The following is a 15,034-nucleotide window of genomic DNA, read 5'->3' as shown; positions in this document are numbered from 1 at the left end:
CAGTTGCCAGGGTCAGTCAGGCTGACTCCTGGCTGAGAGAGTAGAAGTCAGAGTCAGTCAGGTGGTGGTCAGAGTGAGGCTGTATAGTTGGCCAGTCAGGTTCGTGGTCTTTGGAGTTGCCAGGATGAGTCAGGTCGGTGATCAGAGTCAAACTGGGAGAGTGGGAAGGGTAGGGAGGTGCTGCACACTCACCTCCCATGAGTCAGTTAAGTTGGTGGTTGGTACAGTTAGACTTGCTCTTTGGAGTTGCCAGGATAACTATGGTGCTGCTGCTTCTTCTTCTTCCTCAGATGGTGGTGCTTCTTGTTCTTGTTCTTCTTCAGACTGGAGCTACGCACTCACCTTGCTCTTTGGAGACTGGTAAAGAGGTGCTGCACACTCACCTCCCCTTAGTCAGTCAGTTTGGTGGTCTGTTGCCAGAGTCAGTCAGGTGCCAGTATCAGTTGCCATTGTGAGATTCAGATTTGGGGGTGGGGAGGTGCTGCAGACTCTCCTGCTCCTTCGAATCAGTGAGGTTGGTGGTCTGTATAGTTGGTCAGTCATGTTGGTGGTCTTTGGAGTTGCCTGGATGAGTCAGGATGGTGGGGAAGGTAGGGAGATGCTGCACACTCACCTCCCATGCTTCCCAGGGTCAGTCAGTCAGTTGCCAAAGTCAGTAGGTGGTCAGAATCAGATTGGGGGCACACTCACCTCCCCTGCTCCACAGAGTCGTTGCTCTTTGGAGTTCTTCTTTCTCTGATGGTGGTGGAGAGAGTAGGAGGTATTGCACTCACCTCCCCCGAATCAATGAGTCATCTTGGTGCTAAGAGACTGGGAGACTGGGAAGGGTAGGGAGGTGCTGCACACTCACCCCCATGCTCCCCAGGGGCAGTCAGTTTGGTGGTCTGTTGCCAGAGTCATTAGCCAGAGTCAGGCTGGTCGTCAGAGTCAGATTGTGGCTAGACAGGTGTTGTTGCACACTCACCTCCTCTCCCCTCCAGAGTCAGTCTGAAGTTGTTTTGGAGTTGCCTGAGTCCGTCAGGTTGGTGCTGCACACTCACCTCCCCTTAGTCAGTCAGGCTGAGAGAGAGTCAGAGCCAGTCAGGTGGTGGTCAGAGTCAGAGTCAGTGAGGATGGTGGTCTGTATAGTTGGTGGTTTTTGGAGTTGACAGGATGAGTCAGGATGGTGGTCATCGTCAAACTGGGAGACTGGGAAGGGTAGGAAGGTGCTGCACACTCACCTCCCATGCTTCCCAGGGTCAGTCAGTTTGGTGGCCTGTTGTCAGATTACATATTAGTAAGTTGTTGGAGATACCAGGGTAGGATAGGGAAAGGATCAGGGTCAGTCAGGTCTGTAATCAGGGTCTATACATTTGGAGTTGCTCTTTGGAGTTGCCAGGATGAGTCAGAGACTGGGAAGTGTAGGGAGGTGCTGCACACTCACCTCCCATGCTCCCCAGTCAGTTTGGTGGACTGTTGTCAGATTACACATTTGTAAGTAATGATCAGAGCCAGATTGGGGTGGGGGGGGTGCTGCCAGGGTCAGTCAGGTAGGGAAGTGCTACGCACTCACCTTGCCAGGATCAGTTGTCAGTCATGGTGGGGAGAGTAGGAGATACTGGTGGTCTGTACATTTGGAGTTGCTCTTTGGAGTTGCTAGGATGAGTCAAAGTCAAACTGGGAGACTGGGAAGGGTAGGGAGGTGCTGCACACTCACCTCCCATGCTTCCCAGGGTCAGTCAGTTTTTTTTTTTTTTTTTTTTTTTGAGTTGCCAGGATGGGGAGAGTAGGAAGGTGCCAGGATGAGTCAGAAAGGTAGGATGAGTTTGGTGGTGAAAGTCAAACTAGGAGACTGGGGAGGGTAGGGAGGTGCTGCACACTCACCTCCCATGCTCCCCAGGGGAGGTGGTTGGTTGGTTGTCAGAGTCAGATTCAGAGTCAGTCAGGTTGGTGGTGCCAGGGTCAGGTTTTTTTAATCTTTCTTGCCAGAGAAATTAATTTTGATAGTTTGGGTGGGGAGAGAAGGGAAGTGCTACGCACTCACCTTTATTTATTTATTTTCTTTTGGCCTGTAGGTAGAGAGAAGGGAAGTGCTATGCACTCACCTTTTATTTATTTATTATCTTTTGCCCGTTAGGTGGAGAGAAGGGAAGTGCTACGCACTCACCTTTATTTATTTATTTTTATTTTTTTTGTATTTTTATTATTTTTTGCCTGGTAGTCCGTAGACTTGCCAGTAGACTTGCCAGGGTTAGGTAGGGGAGAGAAGGGAAGCGCTGTGCACTCACCTCCCTTGCTCTCCCGGGGGTGGTAAGGCGGTGCCTTCCACCCCTGGGGAGGGTAGGGAGGTGCTGTGCACTCACTTCCCCTCCTCCCCGTGGGCAGCTCCATCACACATGGTGATGGAGGGAAGCTCTTTGAAGGTTTTTGTAAGTTCCGAGAGGGGGGTTCGAACCTCCGCGCCCCTCACTTCCCTCACGCCAAACTCCAAGTGCATCACTCTACCCACTGAGCCACGGGGGCCCTTTTTCTTTTTTTTAAAGTTGGTCTATTTCCCCATCTTATGTGAATTATTGTTTTATCACATTATTTATTTATTATATTTTGTATGGGCTTCCCTCCACACCGTGGGTTCCCAAGACTGTCACTGTATCCACTAGACTCGCGCTACGGTAAAGAAGATACATGTGAACACATGATTTCCCTTCCTGTGTTCATGCAACACCAAAAGTTCAATAAGAAAAACTGCTGCTTATTCGAATGTGCACATTCATTCTCACAGCGATAATTAAATAATTTTTGTGGACTCGTGGGAGTATGTCATGGAGTGCAAGCAGCAGTAGGTGAGATCAGAGAACTTGACAGCGGCGGGCATTCCTTGGGTCTTTAGCCGCCTGCTGGAACCCTCCCCTGTGCTGCACCACCACCACCACCAACAACAACTACTACAACAACAACAACAGCACAACACACCATTACACCTGTCTATCCTGCAGCACGAGAATGACTCAGCCCAGAGAACCACGGATTGCTTTTATGTGTAATTCACGTCCAGTCTCAACATAGATATCAAATGAATGATGTCATTGAAAAAAGTTGTTGACCGGCTCTTGGCAGCGAGTGCCCTTAACGCACTCACTTGTTCTTCACACAGGATTTACCTATCAGCAGGATGAAAGCTTCCGACGGGGAGGGAGTGCGGCGGCGGGAGGCATTAAGAGCCTCCCCTGGTCTGGGGAGCAGGGGAGGCCGGGAGTGTGTTTATGCTTCATAGGTATAAAATAGAATACTGAATGAAAAGAATAAAGGCCTGTGCCCCTCCCACCCCTGCTGCCCGCGTGAGGCGATACGTAGTGAAGCGGTACTGTTGTTGTTGTTGTTATTATTATTATTATTATTATTATTATTATTATTATTATTATTATTATTATTATTATTATTATTATTGTTATTATTATTATTATTATCATTATCATTATTATTATCATTATTATTATTATTATTATTATTATTATTATTATTATTATTATTATTATTATTATTATCATTACTATATTATTATCATTATTATTATTATAATTTATTATTATTATTATTACCATCATCATCATCATCATCAGTACCATCACTGTTGTGTAGTTGGTCTGTGTCCTTTTATTCCCCTGTGGTATTGTATCGTTGCAGACCACCTTGTTTTTTATTCTTTATGCGCTGCACGGTGTCATTGGCATCTACATTTATTTTCTACTGTTTTTTTTTTGTTACTTATGTATTGAATCTGTTTGTTTTGCAAATTGATTTATTATCATATTATTTGATTTTCGCCAAGTTAATATTTATGTAGATTTCCTTATTTGTGTTGTGTAGGATGCTTTCTACTTAAGTGTGTTGAGGTTTGTGTTTTCTTGTTTTATGTTCACTATGTAAAGGTGCACACTGGAATGGTAAATGTTACTGATAATGATAATGTTCACTATGGATGACAAATTAACTGAAGAATAAACATCGAAAAATTGATTTTAATAAAACACATCCTGCATAGTGCTTTATACCAAGAGCCGCGCACATGGACTTCAGAGATGTGATGTACCTCACATGAAGGCCTAAGTGAGAGTGAGTGGTGGGTGGAACTGAAGGCAGTGCATACAGGGTTGCCAGATTACTGAAGCAGAAAAAGGACAAAGGCAAAAAAAAAAAAAAAAAAAAAAAAAATATATATATATATATATATATATATATATATATATATATATATATATATATATATATATATATATATATATATATATATATATATATATATATATATATATATATATATATATATATATATATATATATATATATATATATATATATATATATATATATATATATATATATATATATATATATATATATATATATATATATATATATATATATATATATATATATATATATATATATATATATATATATATATATATATATATAAAGAAAGAAAGAAAGAAAATAAGATATAAAAAAATCCCAAATTCTTTACAATGACAGTAAAAAAATCTGCAGTAAAGACCAAAACTTGTTATTATTCCACTTCCAAATTTACCAAATACCACACGATGTGTACTGAGCACTGAGCTATAGTGGACTACTGGAGTGGTGATCTGTGTATACAAGTGCAACGTACTTCGTGAGTGCTTCGCTTGGGCCAAAAAAAACGGAAACGAATTCCACGAATATAATTCCAACAGTGGAAGAGAGTTACTTGTAACGGTATATGCTAGGCAACTAGGCCTAAGGCCTTGCAGCTCCCGACGTGTCATCTGAAACCTGACCCCAATCCAATGTACACTGAGATTGGTGGGTTCAGGAGTGAATGCAAAAGTACTAACAAGACATTATGAAAGCGTTCTTGGCACAAAGAAGTGGCCGTGTTCATGACGTGTACCTTATCCGTGCCTCCTTGCTTCACAACCATGGAGAAGGACTTTCGCTCTGCGGGCATTATGTTATTCTAGCAGCAATGTCATAACAAGCTAATCGTTATTAGTCCACACACTTGACCATATTTTAATTTTTTTTTCATATAAAACTAATCGATGAGTGCACGCGGACCTCGCTGAATCAACTGGCCCGCGGGGCCTCAGTTGCATCACACTGATCTAGGCTATGTTTTTTTTTTTTTCCACTCTACGTAACAACCAGAACGATCTCTTTCTGGGGATGGAAAACGAGTTCACCAATGACTCATCACAACACAATATACGGTTCTTTCTAAAGTTCAGCCGTGGACCTCGCGGGTCGTCAACATCATCCCAGTTGATTTGTCCAATTTTCTCTTATTGTTATTCAATAACACACTTGTTTTAGGAGGCGGCGAATAAACTCACCATATGAAATAAAGTTATTATGGCTAAATGAGGCATATTTAAACCACATATTCAAGAAAAGGCCCCCCAAAAAAGCCAGATTTGATAATTCAGGCCAAACTAAACATCCTAAGGGTAAATCCTTGAAAAAAACAAATTTGAGTTTTTTGGCCTAAAAAAAAAGGCGAATCTGGCAATCTTGATTGAAGAGAAGCATCAGTCAGTCAGGCTCCGGCTACCATGCTACCTCTATGCACTTCTCATAATGGAGCGCCGCACGCTGCATAGTAACCCCTGCAGCAGTGACCCCTGGTACCTCAAATCCCGATGATAGTCACTAACTGACTGGGTCCTTGACTTTTCAAAACCCCTCACAAGTAATTGTCCACCCTGTGGTGGGAGGAGGAGGAGGAGGAAGAGGAGGAGGAGGAGCAGAAGGAGAATGGAAAATTGGAGGAAAAGGAATAGAAGAATAAAAAGAAAGTCCAAACAGCAACAGACCCTGAGGTCTTTACTGGGGTGTTTGGGTAACTAATCTGCGCTAACTAGTGGGAGAGAAAAACAGAATAGCGCAGAAAGAGGAACCAAAAGAATACAAAAGAAGACCAAACAGCATCAGACCATGAGGTTCTTACAAGACTGTTTGGGTAACTATTTTACTCTATTAGTGAGAGAGACAGGATAGCACAGAAGGAGGCTCCTTCCACCCCCAGTCCCTGTCCCTTCAGGCAAGGCTGGCATAAAACAAAAAAAAAAAAAAAAATGGTTCCATGCTGTATAGAAAAAAAAAAAAAAAAAACATGGAATTTGAGAGGAAACTAAGAAAGAGATGAGAACTACTTCTACCGCATACAATCTACATGCAGTCAGTCCTATTATTTGTGTCATCTGATGAGCCGCTTCATCTACCTTAAAATTTGATTTTCTAGGGCACATTTTAACTAGACCGTAGTACTGGGTCCGTTTCCTTTTACCATAACTGTGACGGGGTCAGCAGAGAGTCACCGAGGAACAAGCCATCACTGAGGTCTCTTTATTCTGGTTCTTTATTTTTGTTACATAGTAATTGCTTCCCTTCCTTAGTGAAATATACACCCATCAGATGACAGGTAATGCGGAGTGAACGTGTTTGTTAGTCAGACATGAACAATGACAACCGGGGATTAGTGTCTAGACACTCGTCAAGACGGGTTTTAAATGAGTCAACAGTACCTGAGTTAACGACGCTTGATGGAACACAATTCCAGATATTTATGATACAATTGAAGAAAAAAATGTTTGGCTTCATTTGTTTGAAATCGCTCACTTATTATTTTGAAGCCATTGTTTCTTGAAATATTAGACTGGTGAAGGGTTAGGAAGAGTTCAGGTGTGATTTTTGTGAAACCCATAAAAGTGTTGTAAAGCAATATCAGATCCCCTCTTAGCCTGCGTTTGGATAGGGCGAACAGATCTTGTTCTTGAAGGTGTTCCTCGTAGGGTTTATTGGGAAGCCTTGGGATAATTTTGGTTACTCTACTTTGTATTTCTTTTTTTTTTTTCAATATCCTTTCTGTATTAGGGTGACACAGACTGTACATTGTATTGAAGATGAGGACGTACGAGTGAGTTGTACAAGGCCAGAATTATTTATTTATTTATTTATTTATTTTTTTCAGATTTGAAGGTGAAAGATCTTTTTATGAAAACTATCAATTTATTGTGAATTTTAATGACTTTCGGTGCAATGTTTGTTTGGTTCAAGATCTGTTGTAACTAAAACTCCCAGATATTTTTCACGATCCAAACTTTTGATGGGGGCATTACTCATTCTATAATTTTCCTCCGGACTGCTATTTCCGACATTCATTACGTGGCATTTATCAAAATTTGAAGTTATAAGTAACTTTTCAGACCATTCAGTGAGTGTCAATGTCATTTTGCAAAATTTGACGTTGGTTTGGTGAGTCATCCTTGTTAGCAATTTTAGTATCTACGAAGATACTCAGTTATGGAATGTTTATAGTAACTGATGATGCTGATGTCATGTGTGTTTTTCTAAACGAACATTAATTGCGCCGATTGAATATTTGATATTGTCTGTGTTTTGCACGATGACTGCGTTGATCAGTGAATATGGTGAAGAGACAAAGTGACACCTGGTAACTTTGAATGATTTGAAGATGAATGCGAGTGAGAAATTTTGACTTGTTATAAATGTAAATAATTAGTAGTTATTAATTAGAAAATGAAAATATTTGATGAAAATAAACTATATCCACCGGCCTGGTGTTATCATACATATAATACTTCGTCGTGAGGAAAGTTCAGTAAATTCGTTAGGCATGAACGTTTATTTCTCAATCCGTGCTGAGTGTCCTTTATAATGCGATTACTTTCCAGGAAATCTAGTGTTTTATCCCTTGTCATTGATTCCATAAGCTTACCCACAACTGACGCGAGGCTTATGGGACGGTGGTTTTGAGAGTGAGATTTGTCACCTTTTCAGAGGAAAGGTGCGACGTTTGTTGGTTTCCATTCGTCTGGGAATTGTCGAGTGTTTAATGATTTGTTGAATAATATGGATAGAGGCTTGGCAAGCTCGTTTTTAACCTCCTTCAAAGAGTTGTCATTTAGGGTTTGAGTGGCTGGTTACCGACCGTCAGTTTTCTCCAATCTCTCTCTCTCTCTCTCTCTCTCTCTCTCTCTCTCTCTCTCTCTCTCTCTCTCTCTCTCTCTCTCTCTCTCTCTGAATAAGAACGGAGACGATTAAAAATATAAAAAAGTAAGGAAAACATAACAATTAGGTTAATAAATGGAGAGAGAGAGAGAGAGAGAGAGAGAGAGAGAGAGAGAGAGAGAGAGAGAGAGAGAGAGAGAGAGAGAGAGAGAGAGAGAGGGAGAGAATGCATATAATGTCGTAATGAAATGAAACTTAAGTTATTCTTATCGATGTCGCGGGATTATTCTCTGAAAAGTGAGAGAAAAAATCGTAGCAAAAGGAGAGAAACAGAGAGAAAGGGAGGGACAGATAGAAGGAGGAAGGAAGGAGAAAATCACGGAGATGAAAGTAAAGAGGGAAAAAAAGAAAAAAGAAAGAAGGTGAGAAGGAAATAAGATAAAGAAACTAAGGACATGAGTGGCGTGAAGAGTGGAGAAAGTTTGATGAACTACCGTCAGTGAAAAGAAGGAAGAGAAGGAAGACTTACGAAGGGTGGAGACTTGACTTAACGTGGAGGAGCACCCCGCCTCCTTCTCTGCACTGTCTTTCGCAGCTGGCCAGAGTGTGTCCTGGAAGTGCAAAGTCAGCAAAAAAAAAAAATCTCTGCTCGATATATTAATGCAGGATTCCGTCACACCTATGACATCGTGTTCCTCCATGTAAACGATCTCTTCCAAATCCTGAAATTTACTTGTCAAAGTGCGCGCATTGACATAACTAAACTTGAGACTCCTGCGAACAGATGGGACACTTTCATCATTAATTACTGCGCTGTCAGTGGATGTTCCTGTCGAGTCGCGCTTTTTCATATGTAGTCTTTCATCACATCGTGAGTAGGAAGAGAATAGGTTGCAGAATGGAAGGAGGAGGAAGACTAAAAGGAGGAGGTGAATAAGAACGAAAACGATTAAAAAAAAAAGAAAAAATAGAGAAAAATATTAATAAGGAAATCACGAAGATGAAAGTAAAGAGGGAAAAGGGGAAAAAAATAAGGTTAGAAGGGAATAAGGTAAAGAAACTAAGGACAGGAGTGGCGTGAAGAGTCAGTGAAATGAAGGGAGAGAAGGAAGACTTACGAAGGATTATAAATGGCAACGAACTTTCATATTGGTGCTGGCCTGACTGACTTCACTATCCTGCACTGGTTGAGTCACTACTATGAGGGGGAAAGCATACTGCAGTAAAAACCTCCAAGACTTTCAGCAGTCATTCCAGCCAAAGCTTACCGTACAGGTGAGAGAGAGTGGTAGTCAACCTGGGGGCATATATTTTTTTCAAAGGGTACTTTGAAATAGTGGCGTGCTTGGAGGGGTACGTGACATGGCCAGTGTGTATAAGAGTGCTTAGTACGAAAACATGTTTTAGAAAGAACCATGGAAGAAATTCATTTTAACTGAGATTAAAATATTACAAATTTATGCATAACATTGTTATATTACACTGAGATGCAACTCGCTCCTCATCTGTTTCAAATGTGGCATTTTCTTTTTACTATACATTTGCCACGTAGTTTACATATAACGATTAATTAGGGTCTATTAGCTATTTTGTATGTTCAGTATAGTGATCTAATTCATATATTTTCAGTCTCAAAATTAGATAAAATATGAAATATTTTTATAATTCTTTCATTATTAATTGTCAAAGGCGCTAGGGTACATGAACTTTTCAAAAGCTCTCCGAAGGATGCATGAAGCGGTAAATGTTTACTTTCTTGCCCGGCTCAAGTTGAGAGATGAAAAATTTTTTTTTTTTCTGATAAATTTCGGTGTGTTTTGAATTTATCTGGTAACTGTTTCCATGGCAAATCAGCCTTTTTTTTTCTCCCACCCCCACTCCCAAGACAGCTAGATATGCAACATTGCAGCGGTGAGAGAGAGGCTGAAGACAGTCAGTTAGAGGAAAGGAGTTGATGAGACGAAAAGCTTTTGATTTTCGTCTCATCAACTCCTCTCCTCTAACTGACTGTCTTCAGCCTCTCTCTCACCGCCGCAATGTTGCATATCTAGCTGTCTTCTACCGCTATTTTCATGCTAACTGCTCTTCTGATCTTGCTAACTGCATGCCTCCCCTCCTTCCGCGGCCTCGTTGCACAAGACTTTCTTCTTTCTCTCATCCCTATTCTGTCCACCTCTCTAACGCAAGAGTTAACCAGTATTCTCAATCATTCATCCCTTTCTCTGGTAAACTCTGGAACTCCCTGCCTGCTTCTGTATTTCCACCTTCCTATGACTTGAATTCCTTCAAGAGGGAGGTTTCAAGACACTTATTCATCAATTTTTGTCCACTGCTTTGACCCTTTTATGGGACTGGCATTTCAGTGGGCATATTTCTTTTATTGGATTTTTGTTGCCCTTAGCCAGTGTCCTTCCTACATAAAAAAAAAAAAAGCTAGAGATGAGATGTGAAGTTTCCAGCTTAGATTATAAGAAAATTACAGACCGAGGATGTTCAGTGTAGAAGAGGAGGACAGTTGAGTGTTATTTTTCCCTCTCTAAACACAGCCCATCACAGGTCGAACTTTGCCTGGCGCCACAGGAGGTTTCACCAGTCGTTTAATGTATTTATGGATATATCGGATCCTCTGATGGGGGTGGTACTTCTTTTTCCTGTGATGGCGGTAGTGTTGTTTTCTTTTTTTTCTTCTTCCTCTAATGGCAGTGATGCTGCTGCTTCTTCATCTGATAGCAGTGGTGGTAGCTCTTTTTCTTCCTCTTTATCCTATGAAGGCGAGGATGATGCTTCTTTTTCTTGTTTTCTTCCTCTGATGGCGGTAATGATGCTTCTTCTTCCTGTTCTTGTTCTTCTAGGGTGAGTTGCCAGAATCAGAGTGGGAAGAGGTGATGCTCCCCAGAGCCAGTCAGAGTCAGTCAGGTGGTGGTCAGAGTCAGAGTGGGGAGAGTAGGAGGTACTGCACACTCACCTGTCCTGCTCCCCCGAAGCAGTGAGGTTGGTCAGTCATGTTGGTGGTCTTTGGAGTTGCCAGTATGAGTCAGGCTGGTGGTCAGAGTCAAACTGGGAGACTGGGAAGGGTAGGGAGGTTCTGCACACTCTGTTGCCAGAGTCAGTAGGGAATTGCTGCACACTAACCTTGCCAGGATCAGTTGCCAGGATCAGTCAGGCAGGTGCTGCACACTCACCTCCCCTCCTCTCCAGAGTCAGTCAGGGTCAGTCAGGTCTGTAGTCAGTGTTAGATTGGGGAGAGTAGGAGGTATTGCACTCACCTCCCCCGAATCAATGAGTGAGTCATCTTGGTGGTCAGACAGAGTTAAACCGGGAGACAGAGAAGGGTAGGGAGGTGCTGCACACTCACCCCGCCCCCCCCCCATGCTCCCCAGGATCAGTCAGTTTGGTGGTCTGTTGCCAGAGTCATTAGCCAGAGTCAGGCTGGTCGTCAGAGCCTGACGACACACTCACCTCCCCTCCCCCCCCACCCCGAGAGTCAGTCTGAAGTTGTCAGGTCAGTTGTTAGTTTGGAGTTGCCTGAGTCCGTCTGGTTGGTGGTAGGGAACTGGTTGGTAAGGATATGCTGCACACTCACCTCCCCTTAGTCAGTCAGGTTGCCAGGGTCAGTCAAGCTGAGAGAGTAGGAGTCAGAGTCAATCAGGTGGTGGTCAGAGTCAGAGTCAGAATCAGTGAGGATGGTGGTCTGTATAGTTGGTCAGTCAGGCTGGTGGTCTTTGGAGTTGCCAGGATGAGTCAGGATGATGGTCAGAGTCAAACTAGGAGACTGGAAAGGGTAGGGAGGTGCTGCACACTCACCTCCCATGCTGCCCAGAGTCACTTAGGTTGGTGGTCGGTACAGTTGGAGCTGCTCTTTGGAGTTGCCAGGATGAGTCAGGTTGGTGGTCACGGTCAAACTGGGAGACTGGGAAGGGTAGGGAGGTGCTGCACACTCACGTCCCATGCTTCCTTAGGTCAGTCAGTTTGGTGTCTGTTGCCAGAGTCAGTAGGCGGTCAGATTGGGGGTTAGGGTTAGCCTGCATACTCACCTCCCCTGCTCCCCAGAGTCAGTTAGGTTGGTGGTCGGTACAGTTGGAGTCGCTCTTTGGAGTTCTTCTTTCTCTGATCATTGTGATGATGCTGCTTCTTCCTTCTTGTTCAGTCAGGTTGGTGGAGTTGCCAGGGTAAGGTTGATGATGGTCAGGGTCAAACTATGAGACTGGGAAGGGTAGGGAGGTGCTGCACACTCACCTCCCATGGTCCTTCCATGGTCAGTCAGTTTGGTGGTCTGTTGCCAAATTACACATTTGTAATGTTGGTTGTTGGAGATGCCAGGGTCAGTAGGGAGGTGCTATGCACTCACCTTGCCAGGGCAGGGTAGGATAGGGTAGGGATCAGGGTCAGTCAGGTCCGTAGTCAGGGTCTCTACTTTTGCCAGGATGAGTCAGGTTGATGATGGTCAGAGTCAAACTGGGAGACTGGGAAGTGTAGGGAGGTGCTGCACACTCACCTCCCATGCTCCCCAGGACCAGTCAGTTTGGTGATCTGTTGCCAGATTACACATATGTAAGTCAGTCAGGTTGGCTGATGGAGATGCAAGGGTCAGTAGAGAAGTGCTACGCACTCACCTTGCCAGGACAGGGTAGGTAGGGGATCAGGGTCAGTCAGGATCTGTACATTTGGTGGTTAGAGACTGGGAAGTGTAAGGAGGTGCTGCACACTCACCTCCCATGCTCCCCAGGGCCAGTCAGTTTGGTAAGTCATGGTAAGTCATGGTGGTGCTGCCAGGGTCAGTCAGGTTGGTGGTAGGGAAGTGCTACGCACTCACCTTGCCAGGATCAGTTGCCAGGGTGGGGAGAGTAGGAGATACTACTGGTGGTCTGTACATTTGGAGTCAAACTGGGAAGTGTAGGGAGGTGCTGCACACTCACCTCCCATGCTTCCCAGGATCAGTCAGTTTGGTGGTCTGTTGTCAGATTACACATTAGTAAGTTGTTGGAGATACCAGGGTAGGATAGGGATCAGGGTCTATACATTTGGAGTTGCTCTTTGGAGTTGCCAGGATGAGTCAGAGACTGGGAAGTGTAGGGAGGTGCTGCACACTCTCCTCCCATGCTCCCCAGTCAGTTTGGTGGACTGTTGTCAGATTACACATTTGTAAGTAATGATCAGAGCCAGATTGGGGTGCGGGGGGTGCTGCCAGGGTCAGTCAGGTAGGGAAGTGCTACGCACTCACCTTGCCAGGATCAGTTGTTAGTCATGGTGGGGAGAGTAGGAGATACTGGTGGTCTGTACATTTGGAGTTGCTCTTTGGAGTTGCTAGGATGAGTCAAAGTCAAACTGGGAGACTGGGAAGTGTAGGGAGGTGCTGCACACTCACCTCCCATGCTTCCCAGGGTCAGTCAGTTTGGTTGTTTTTTTTTTTGAGTTGCCAGGATGGGGAGAGTAGGAAGGTGCCAGGATGAGTCAGAAAGGTAGGAAGGTCAGGATGAGTCTTTGGAGGAGTTGTCAGGATGAGTTTGGTGGTGAAAGTCAAACTAGGAGACTGGGGAGGGTAGGGAGGTGCTGCACACTCACCTCCCATGCTCCCCAGGGGAGGTGGTTGGTTGGTTGTCAGAGTCAGATTCAGAGTCAGTCAGGTTGGTGGTGCCAGGGTCAGGTTTTTTTAATCTTTCTTGCCAGAGTTAGTCATTAATTTTGATAGTTTGGGTGGGGAGAGAAGGGAAGTGCTACGCACTCACCTTTATTTATTATTTATTTATTTTCTTTTGGCCTGTAGGTAGAGAGAAGGGAAGTGCTAGGGAAGTGCTATGCACTCACCTCTATGCACTCACCTTTTATTTATTTATTATCTTTTGCCCGGTAGGTGGAGAGAAGGGAAGTGCTACGCACTCACCTTTATTGATTTTTTTTTATTTTTATTATTTTTTGCCTGGTAGTCCGTAGACTTGCCAGGGTTAGGTAGGGGAGAGAAGGGAAGCGCTGTGCACTCACCTCCCTTGCTCTCCCGGGGGTGGTAAGGCGGTGCCTTCCACCCCTGGGGAGGGTAGGGAGGTGCTGTGCACTCACCTCCCCTCCTCCCCGTGGGCAGCTCCATCACACATGGTGATGGAGGGAAGCTCTTTGAAGGTTTTTGTAAGTTCCGAGAGGGGGGTTCGAACCTACGCGCCCCTCACTTCCCTCACGCCAAACTCCAAGTGCATCACTCTACCCACTGAGCCACGGGGGCCCTTTTTCTTTTTTTTAAAGTTGGTCTATTTCCCCATCTTATGTGAATTATTGTTTTATCACATTATTTATTTATTATATTTTGTATGGGCTTCCCTCCACACCCTGGGTTCCCAAGACTGTCACTGTATCCACTAGACTCGCGCTACGGTAAAGAAGATACATGTGAACACATGATTTCCCTTCCTGTGTTCATGCAACACCAAAAGTTCAATAAGAAAAACTGCTGCTGATTCGAATGTGCACATTCATTCTCACAGCGATAATTAAATAATTTTTGTGGACTCGTGGGAGTATGTCATGGAGTGCAAGCAGCAGTAGGTGAGATCAGAGAACTTGACAGCGGCGGGCATTCCTTGGGTCTTTAGCCGCCTGCTGGAAGCCTCCCCTGTGCTGCACCACCACCACCACCAACAACAACAACAACTACAACAACAACAACAGCACAACACACCATTACACCTGTCTATCCTGTAGCACGAGAATGACTCAGCCCAGAGAACCACGGATTGCTTTTATGAGTAATTCACGTCCAGTCTCAACATAGATATCAAATAAATGATGTCATTGAAAAAAGTTGTTGACCGGCTCTTGGCAGCGAGTGCCCTTAACGCACTCACTTGTTCTTCACACAGGATTTACCTATCAGCAGGATGAAAGCTTCCGACGGGGAGGGAGTGCGGCGGCGGGAGGCATTAAGAGCCTCCCCTGGTCTGGGGAGAAGGGAGGCCGGGAGTGTGTTTATGCTTCATAGGTATAAAATAGAATACTGAATGAAAAGAATAAAGGCCTGTGCCCCTCCCACCCCTGCTGCCCGCGTGAGGCGATACGT

General features: G+C 43.9%; 2 long non-coding RNA genes across 2 annotated transcripts; both read right to left on the bottom strand.

Moving 5' to 3' along the window:
* Positions 1-1,109: 1,109 nt before the first annotated feature.
* Positions 1,110-14,984, bottom strand: LOC135113933 (uncharacterized). The gene is made up of 2 exons (XR_010275133.1): positions 13,809-14,984; positions 1,110-2,084 (listed from the first exon to the last, which is right to left on the bottom strand). It is a non-coding gene; the product is annotated as an uncharacterized LOC135113933 (long non-coding RNA).
* LOC135113942 (uncharacterized) lies at positions 12,079-13,003 on the bottom strand. The gene is made up of 2 exons (XR_010275140.1): positions 12,906-13,003; positions 12,079-12,699 (listed from the first exon to the last, which is right to left on the bottom strand). It is a non-coding gene; the product is annotated as an uncharacterized LOC135113942 (long non-coding RNA).
* Positions 14,985-15,034: the final 50 nt, after the last annotated feature.

The sequence above is a fragment of the Scylla paramamosain genome, chromosome 2 (genome assembly GCF_035594125.1).
Source record: "Scylla paramamosain isolate STU-SP2022 chromosome 2, ASM3559412v1, whole genome shotgun sequence".
NCBI lineage: Eukaryota > Metazoa > Arthropoda > Malacostraca > Decapoda > Portunidae > Scylla > Scylla paramamosain.
Note: the sequence above shows the minus strand (reverse complement) of the source record. Positions and strands in the feature narration are given on the sequence as shown.